The sequence below is a fragment of the Eptatretus burgeri genome, chromosome 2 (assembly GCF_056783735.1).
Source record: "Eptatretus burgeri isolate ZD-2024b chromosome 2, Ebu_testis_v1, whole genome shotgun sequence".
Classification (NCBI taxonomy): domain Eukaryota; kingdom Metazoa; phylum Chordata; class Myxini; order Myxiniformes; family Myxinidae; genus Eptatretus; species Eptatretus burgeri.
Window position 1 is genome coordinate 136,127,888 of NC_140962.1, and position 9,330 is coordinate 136,137,217.

Consider the following 9,330-nt stretch of genomic DNA (forward strand, 5'->3'; position numbering starts at 1 on the left):
ATGAGGGTAGAGAGTTTTATCACAAGACATTTATGAATTTTCTAAAAAAATAACAGTATTACATTATACAGTACCTTTAATGAAGGGAAGGCTGTTGTTGTAGAACGTTTTAATCGTCCCTTAAAAGAGAGACTATATAAAAAATTCACACAACTCTGTTCACAACAATGGTCATCTTTTATTCAGGATATTGTGGATAAGTATAATGACACGATTCACACGTCAACGAATATGAAACCATCAGAAACATTATTCAAAAGATCAGACCACAAAATTAAAATATGAAAAAGATTAATGTCAGAAAACCTAAATTCAAAGTAGGTGATATCGTAAGAACATATAGGTGGAAATCTCATTTTGAAAAAGGTTATATTAAACGATTGACGAACGAACTTTTTAAAATTGTTTATGTTATAGATACGGTTCCTTGGACTTATAAGATATATGATTTAGAAGGGGAAGAGATTTAGGTACATTTTATTCACAGGAATTACAAAAGACAAAGATAAATTGAAATTCTTTTGACTCCGCCCATTTTTGACTCCGCCCACACAAACCCCACCCACATAAACCCCACCCCACACAAACCCCACACAAGCTCCACCCACATCAACCCCACACAAACCCCACACAAGCTCCAGACACAAGCTCCACCCACATAAACCCTGCCCACACAAACCCCACCCACATAAACTCCACCCCACACAAGCTCCACACAAACCTCACCCCACACAAACCCCACACAAGCTCCACACACACAAACCCCACACAAGCTCCATACACACAAACCCCACACAAACTCCACCCACATTCATCATATTCACATAATTAGTTATTAGTTAATTAGTTCCCCACACACAACATGTTTATTTAATTTTAAAAATGTCCACCCATCCACACAAGCTCCACCTATCCACCCATCTATCTACCCATCCATTTATCCACACAAACCTCATCCACATAAGCCTCATCCACATAAACCCCTCTCACATAAACCCTGCCCACACAAGCCCCACCCACATAAACCCTGCCCACACAAACCCCACCGAAGCCCCCACCCACATAAACCCTGCCCACACAAACCCCACCGAAGCCCCGCCCACATAAACCCCACCGAAGCCCCGCCCACACAAGCCCCGCCCACATAAACCCATCCCACACAAGCCCCACCCCCCTCCTCCCCCCTGTGCGCCCCCCCCCTTTGACCCACCACCTCCCTCATCCCACCCCCACCCTTCCCCACACATACACGGGGAGGGGAGGGGTGGGATGAGGGGTGATGGGTCATTGGGGGAGCGCACCTACTCCCCCCCCTCCCCCCTCCCTCCCTCTCCTCTTCATGTCTTCATTCTCTTTTTGTAATTCAAAATCAAACAATTGTAAACAAAAGAAATATAATTAATTAAAATTGAAAATATTAAATATTCATTTGCGAGAACGTATAATCTTTCCCAGCAATCTTCTTCAGATGTCTTGTGATTTCGAAACTCTGACACCATATTCTGTTTTGAAACAAAAAGTGGATAATAATTAGGTTTTATAAAGATAATTACATGGTAATATTAATAAGCCTGGTGTTGGTTCTAAGTTCAAGCCTCGTTGACCACTGAATTAACACACCAGGAGGCCGACTCAGCCTGTCATTCTTCCGAGGCCAATAAAATGAATTCCAGTGTAATGGCATAACCACGTCCAAACTAATGATGCAACCAACAACCATAAGGCTACATTCAAAGGAGAGAGTGATATTAATAAAAGAATAAATAAACAAATAACTAAATAATAATTCAGAAACATTTACCTCCAGAAAATCATGTGTTGTACCAGATTGCTTCAACAGTTTATGTTGTGTGATCGAGCTGAAAAAAAATAAAATAATGAGTCAAGGGTATAGATGGAGAGACAGACAGAGAGAGGTAGGTAGAAAGACAGACAGAGAGACAAACAGAGAGAGAGATACAAAGAGACTAACAGGGAGAGATAGAGAGAGACAAACAGACAGGGACAGACACACACACACACACACACACACACACACACACACACACACACACACACACACACACACACACACACACACACACACACACACACACACGTCTCACCGTTGGTTTAATTCACTCGAGATCAGAGGCCGTGATAAGACTTCGTGCCAGTCATTAAAAATGTTTTTCAATTCTCTTCTAAGATGAATGACCTCTTCAATAAGAGCATTAATTTCATGCACCTCGTCGTGATATGTAAACTGCTCTTCTTCCAAGGACCTGCCAGGAAAAAATAAATATATTTTAGCATTATCACGATTTAATTTATAATCAATTGCTTCATCGTTCAAAGAGGAACCCATACACAAACTTATCAACTTTGTAGTGAGCTGTTTTCTTCGTCTTGTCTCAGTTGAAAACCATTGGTACAAGGTGGTAAAAATGAAAATCCCGTCTGGCAGAAACTTTGTCTGGCGAATCACTGAGAAGGCAACGATGAGGAAATTGCCTAATCATCGGGTGTGGCCACAGGAAATGACGCTTCGGGCGAGACAGCTTGGGAAATACGTGGGCGATACATTCTCAAGTAGTATGACTGATTTTAAAAACAAAATTAAAATGCTTCAAATGATTTTGATTAAACTTACGTTTAAAAGCCTGTTCGTGTTCTGATTTAAAATATAAACACGAGGCCTTTTCTCTCACAGAATACTTCCTATTTTTTCACAGCATGACTGTCCCAAAACACTTCCTCATTTTCAGGCAAGACTGTGTCGCAAAACACTTCCTCATTTTCACGGCGCGAACTGAAAACATTTGAAACAAAACTTGTTTATGGTGTGGTTTATGCAAAAGAATGATATGCAACTCAGGAGTTGGTCAAATGAGATGATTGAGAGAAGTATATCATTTCATAATGACACAAAAGGGGTATGTTGAAAAATATAAAGATTCAAATGTTTTGTTTTTAAATATTTTAGATGGGGATTATTGTGCAAAGAAAATTAATCTATTGAAGGAATTTGAGAATGAACAAATCTTTATAGGTTCAATGAGTGAGCTAAACATTACGCATTTGTTATTTGAAAAAGAGTGTCCCTTGGCTTATATGTTTCAGATATTTCTTCAGAATCACCTTTAACAAATCACATTACTACTTTGCTACTTGAACAAATCTTTATCTTATTGCATTGGTTATTTGAATAGAGTGCCCCTAGGTTAAAAGGGGAGACAAATAAATGTACCTTGGGATAAAAAGGGGGTTTACTTTTTAGGGAAAAAAAAATGAATCGCTGAAAATCCCCCATTCATTTACATGGGGAAAAGTGAGCCAGAATCAGAATATTCACCATATATATATATATATATATATATATATATATATATATATATATATATATATATATATATATATATATATATATGTTGAGACCACGTTGCACCGCTGATTGAGATCGAGCGCTGTCCACACGTATGGTCTTGGTAGAGAAGAGCTTTAATTCACACCAAACATGTATACATGGAGAGATATAGAGAGACAGAATACCCACAGTAGTCCAGCTCAATCTAACTCTGCTAGCTTGGCACTCTGGCTTGCCTTATATACAATTTGTCCTGCCCCTTCTGGGACCATTTGGTTTCAAGATTGGCCCAGCTCCCATCACTGCTTTCTATTGAGACTTTGTTTCCCAAAGATCAATTTCCTCCAAGGGGTAAAAGCCAGGTGCTGATTTCCTCCCTTTGGGCTCTAAAAGCCATCTAGTTTGGTCATTATCCGGCCAGGGAGCCAGGAAGACGGATTACTTTTTCAGAGCCTTTACCTTCCTTTCCTTATTCCACTCCTTGGAAAGTGGAAGCAGCTGTTGTGCTGTGTCAAATGGCACTGATTTACGATCGAGTTTCCTTCGGCTGGAGGCTTGTTTATGACCAAGCTTCCTTGGCTCAAGGTTTTTACAAGGGTAAATAAAAGCCAGTTGCTCAGCCGTGTCACAAAGAAAGAGACTACATGCTTTGGCTTTTAACACAGCCAAGAACTGCAGCTGTTAAGAGTGCTCTATAATGAATGCCTTTGGCTCTTTCTTTTACTTTTGATTGTTAAAAAGTAATTCTGCTAACAAATGGCTATTCTCAGCTTGGGAGAGATGCAATCTCTCAATATATATATATATATATATATATATATATATATATATATATATATATATATATATATATTGTTGCGAATTCACGCCCACCGGCGTGCGATTGGCCACGTAACTCGAATCGCGACACGTCGCCCACTGGACGGACAATTCAGTTGTGACCCTCTCGGAACAACGCCGGGAGCTAGTCACGGGTGGGTCTTTCGACCTCACCATAATCGTGCCAATCGGCCACCCGCATAGGATAGGGTTGTTCGCCAAACTCGACCTACCTAAGTACCAACGCGGATGGTTAATCGGGCGATCGTACCTCGCCGCAGGTCGACTTCGGACATGAACCGCTTAAGCGGTTCGTTCCGTACTACAGAGAAAACCGAGCGGAGTTATCGTCGACCTCAACGGTTCAGATTAGTTTCCAGGAACTTACACCCATTACCAATCTCTTACGTGATGCAGGATGGAGAGTCAATAAAAAGAAAGGACACAAAGCAGAGCGGGAACAGTTCAACAAGCAAGAATTTTATTTACACACACAGACACATAGAAGGCACGTATTCAAGCACAGAAAGAAACAGTAAAAGAGAGATACTACCGACGAAGACTGACACATGGCAACACTTATGCAGTTTTACTTAACAGACGGCACGACCACAAGCATTTACACAAAAAGCAAAGGAAAAAGAAAGTCACCCTCATAGGCGAGGAGGCAGACAGGTCCGTCGACCAAATGGATGTGGATCCTGGAGGATCGGCCAGGTCCACGAGACCGGGGAGGTCTTACCCACGTCCTCGTGACGCGAAGGTGGGCAAGCCGCAATAGTCGCGCCGCTGCGCCCCAACTCCATGCCATCGCGTGGTCGGCGAGTCCTCTCCGGCGTGCTCCGCGCGAGCGGTCCCGTTGGCACCACGTTTAGGGTGGGGGAGGAATGGGGGCCCCCCCTCAGCACTACCTCAGCACGAATGGGGGGGGGAGAAATCGTTGATGCTCAGGGAGAGGGGTATGGCTGGCTGGCCTGGATCTCGCGATGAGTCAAGCGACCCCCACCGCAACCTCGTCACCGTCCGCCGTCTTCCCTGTAACTCCTCCGCAACTTCTCTCCAAGCTCAACTTCACCCTCTTTTAGTTCCACACTCCCGCCCCCAGTTCCACTCTCCTCTGCTCTCAACTCCCGCCGTGTGAGTCGCCTTGCGCTCATATCTTTATAGGTCTCGGGAGGAGCCGATATGCAAATATGTGGATCAAAACGCGATTGGAGGCGGGGCCACGCCACCCTCTATTCAGCCATTGGTCGGGCAAAAAGGGGCGTGAACCTCCCTTGATCCGCATATTTGCATAAACGGACTTCACATACACGCGCTTGGAGGCGGGGCCAAGCTGCCTCGCGTTCACCCATTGGACGGAGGGGAATTAGGCGTGAAGCATTTTGGATCCGAATTTTCCCCCGGAAAGGCCGCCATTCGCGCTCGCGGCTCGATGCTTTTGGCACCAATCGCCGAACGGGCCCTAGACAGCCCGACGTTCAGTGTTCACAGGTGGTGCGGTTGTTGCTTGTGAAGGAGAAAGGCGAAGGTGGTGGAGGGTTTTATGTGGTAGTTTGATGGTTATGGTGTCGTTTGGGAATGGCGGTAAAGCGATGTTTGCGGGATGGAGTTGTGAAGGTAAAGGTAGTGGCTGTTTGCATTGTTGGTGGCTTTATGGTCGAAAATAACAATAGAGAAAGAAACCAGAGTTGGTGTCAAAGCCACCCAATGCTCGCCTGTTTATACATTTATCGTTTTTAAAAGACGAGTCTAATAATTAATATTTTTTATAATTCTCTAATATATTTTTTGGGGGGGTGGGGGTTGGAAATCACTTAAAACATGTAGAAAATGCAAAAAAACTATTTTTTCTCTAACAATTTTTTTTTGGGGTGGGTTGGAAATCACTTAAAATATGTAGAAATGCAAAAAAAAAAAATTTTCTCTAACAATTTTTTTTGGGGGGGGGGGGTTGGAAATCACTTAAAGCATGTAGAAATGCAAAAAAAAATTCTCTAACAATTTTATTTGGGGGGGGGGACCAAGTCCAAAATCTAATGGCATGATCCTTAGACCATACCTAACTCCCCCACTGAGTTTCGTCGCAATCCTAATCACTTAAAACATGCAGAAATGCAAAAAAAGATCGAAATTTTGTTGAAAAAAAAGTTGCAAAAACATTTTTTTTTCTCTCACAATTTATTTTTTTGGGGGGGGGGTTGGAAATCACTTAAAACATGTAGAAATGCAAAAAAAAATTCTCTAACAATTTTTTTTGGGGGGGTGAGAAATCACTTAAAACATGTAGAAATGCAAAAAAAAAATTTCTCTAACAATTTTTTTTGGGGGGGGACCAAGTCCAAAATCTAATGGCATGATCCTTGGATCATACCTAACCCACCCCCGCCCCCCCACCAAGTTTCGTCGAAATCCGTCGTGGAGTTTTTCCGTAATACAAAAAAATTTAACATTTTCAAGCTCACGCTCACGCTCACGCTCACGCCGGGGGTATCGCTATAGCTCTCTGTTCTTCGAACAGGCGAGCTAAAAATGGCTAACTCAAAGCGTCGCAGCCCGGATGAATCACACATATTCCCTCTATGCAATAGGTTTGGGCTAACTACACATGGACTTATCGAGATATCTCACCTGAAGACTCTTTATGGTGTAATGTGAATTTCCACAACCGTAACAATATATAGACTGAAACGCAAAATAAACTTACCACTTGTTTCAAATGTAATAAAATTGTAACAGTTCAAAATATAACAAACCAACAATTGTTAATTGAAACATTGGCATTTTATTGATGACATGTCAAGTTTTTGACCAAGATACACCATCTCATAAGTTTGTTCTGAAATACAGAACAGCACAGGGTGCAATGTCAGTCCCCTTTCAATAGCATGTGTGGCCACCATTGTTTTGGATACAGGCAGTGCATCGTCGGCGCATACTGCCTACCAGTCTTTGGATGGATTGCTGCTGGATTCTGTCCCACTCAGTCCTCAATGTCTGAAGCCATCTGACTTAGGACCATCTGCCTGTCCTGCCTTGCAGTGGTGACTCTTGGCCTCCCTGATCGAGGTCTGTCATCTGCAGAGTTGTGGAGGGTGTCTCTCTCAACCAGGGCTGATATCGTCTGGTGTGAACAGCCAAGGCGACGTGCCACCTCATAGTAGCTCAATCCGCCTTGCAGTATGCCCAAGGCACACTGCCGTTGATCCCTTGACAATCGTGGCATGTTGATTGAAATGCCCATTTTGCACTGGCCTTTTTAAAGCCAACATCAAGACATCACGTGCAGCTCAGTAAGAACATCCCGTACCCCTTGGCTAATCACTGACAGTCAAAACGGCTGTTCAACAACTGTGCTATGAAGTGACCATTGAAGGTTCAAGTGACCATCCGTGACCGTTTTGTCTGACAGTTGTAATGTCCGGGGAGCAGTGAGACACGGAGAGTCGTGAGGGTTGTCATAACTCTGTTTATTGCGTTCCCGGATGCACACTACTACGAGCCTCTCGCGGGCGCGAACAGCTATATGCATTGCAGACACGTGACTATTATCACAACTCCTCCACGCCCCCTCAACGCTCTATGCCAATACACCACACTCCTCCCTTCTAAAAGTATGATTAGAAAATGACAATTATAAAATGACAACATGACACAAACCAAAAATCATTGGCACTACGACACAAAAAGCAACCCATGCCAAAACGGCACTCAGCAAAAGCATTGGCACCATGATACAAAAAGCAACTGGCAAAAAAGAAAGGACACTAATCCCCCAGAATCACCATGCCCCTTGACCTAACCCCGGGGGTGATGGTCGGGCTGAGAATCAAACCCAGATGAGATGGCCCAACAGAAAGCGTGCTTCATCCGCACAACCTGTCATAATGCCTTGTTTTAATCTGGCACATAATCCACTCTGCCATTCCCATCACATCATATACTGTATTGGTGCGAGTGAGTTGGAATCCAAATTCAGTGGACGGGGTGCTTGAGCACTGAGTTGCACGACGAAGTTAATGGTGTTAGCAGACCCTAATAACAATGGCCATGTTAAAGATATAAAGAGGGAAGCTTGGGAGCACAGTATAACTATGCAGCAGAGGCGCCACCAGACGGCCCACTGACAAGCCTTCTGGCTAGGTCGAGGTGACATGCTCAGACGAACCTCCTGCGCCCCTGGCCGGCAAGCTTGTTCGTCCCCCACGGACAGAAACAGGTAAACATGCTGAGTCCGCCAGACATGAGGGCGCCGGCGCTGGCGGGAGCAGCGGGGAGGGCGGCCTTGGGAAGATAACACCAGGCCCCCGTGAGCCGAACGGGAGGGGTGACGCTGAACAGCGCCGTTGTTCCACGCCCAAGTCGAACCGGGCAAGTCCCACACCAAAACCGCGCACCAGCGCCAGGCGCAACACCGCCCCTGCCACGGACCCCTCAGGTCACAGCAAAACAAGCCGAGATCCCAATGCACGTCCACACAGACGATCAGCGTTGGCTGGACGAATCGCAATGTCATACAGCAGCAGAAACATCGTTCGCGCAGATGCAAACTTCTCTTTACGTACAGCGCGTTCCCACAATATAATTCTAACACATGAGGCTGCAGCAAATTGTGGACTGTCATCGAAGACCGGGATCTGGAAGACCTCTTTATTCGCAACGATCGTCCGCAAGTTCTTCACATCAGAGAAAGCATTGCTCCCAATCTAACATATTTTGCTCACACGCGGACTGTCGGCATTTGCTTTTATAACGCCATGCTTAATGACTCGTGCTGCGAGAATCAAACATACAACAATTATCAAATCATGAACCACGCTGCGAGCAAGCCTCTTGGTTGTAACGACGTCGTGGCGACTTGCGTGCAGGTCCTCATCTAAACATCAAAGAGGACACCCTCGATGGTCGCGAATCGCGAACTTCTCGGATGTGACCGGTTCGCTTTGGACTTGGCACAGTGCCAACACATCAACCCGGTTGGTTGATCCAGACGAAGGTGGACCCTCCGCGCAACGCAAGCGCGAGAGTCCGTCGCAGCTGGCATGCTCCCCGTTGCAGGAAGCAATGAACGGACACGAATGTTGTATCGCCGCGGCCCCTGCCACCGGGACCTCGCCCTCGGGTCTCGAGGGAGGCCCGGGCCCAAACGGAGGTACGGGGCCGAA

The 9,330-nt window shown here is 44.9% G+C and overlaps 1 long non-coding RNA gene across 1 annotated transcript; it reads right to left on the minus strand.

The window, feature by feature from the left end:
- Positions 1-1,413: 1,413 nt before the first annotated feature.
- On the minus strand, positions 1,414-2,342 carry LOC147033222 (uncharacterized). The gene is made up of 3 exons (XR_015052306.1): positions 2,106-2,342; positions 1,802-1,859; positions 1,414-1,502 (listed from the first exon to the last, which is right to left on the minus strand). It is a non-coding gene; the product is annotated as an uncharacterized LOC147033222 (long non-coding RNA).
- Between the last annotated feature and the right edge of the window lie 6,988 nt (positions 2,343-9,330).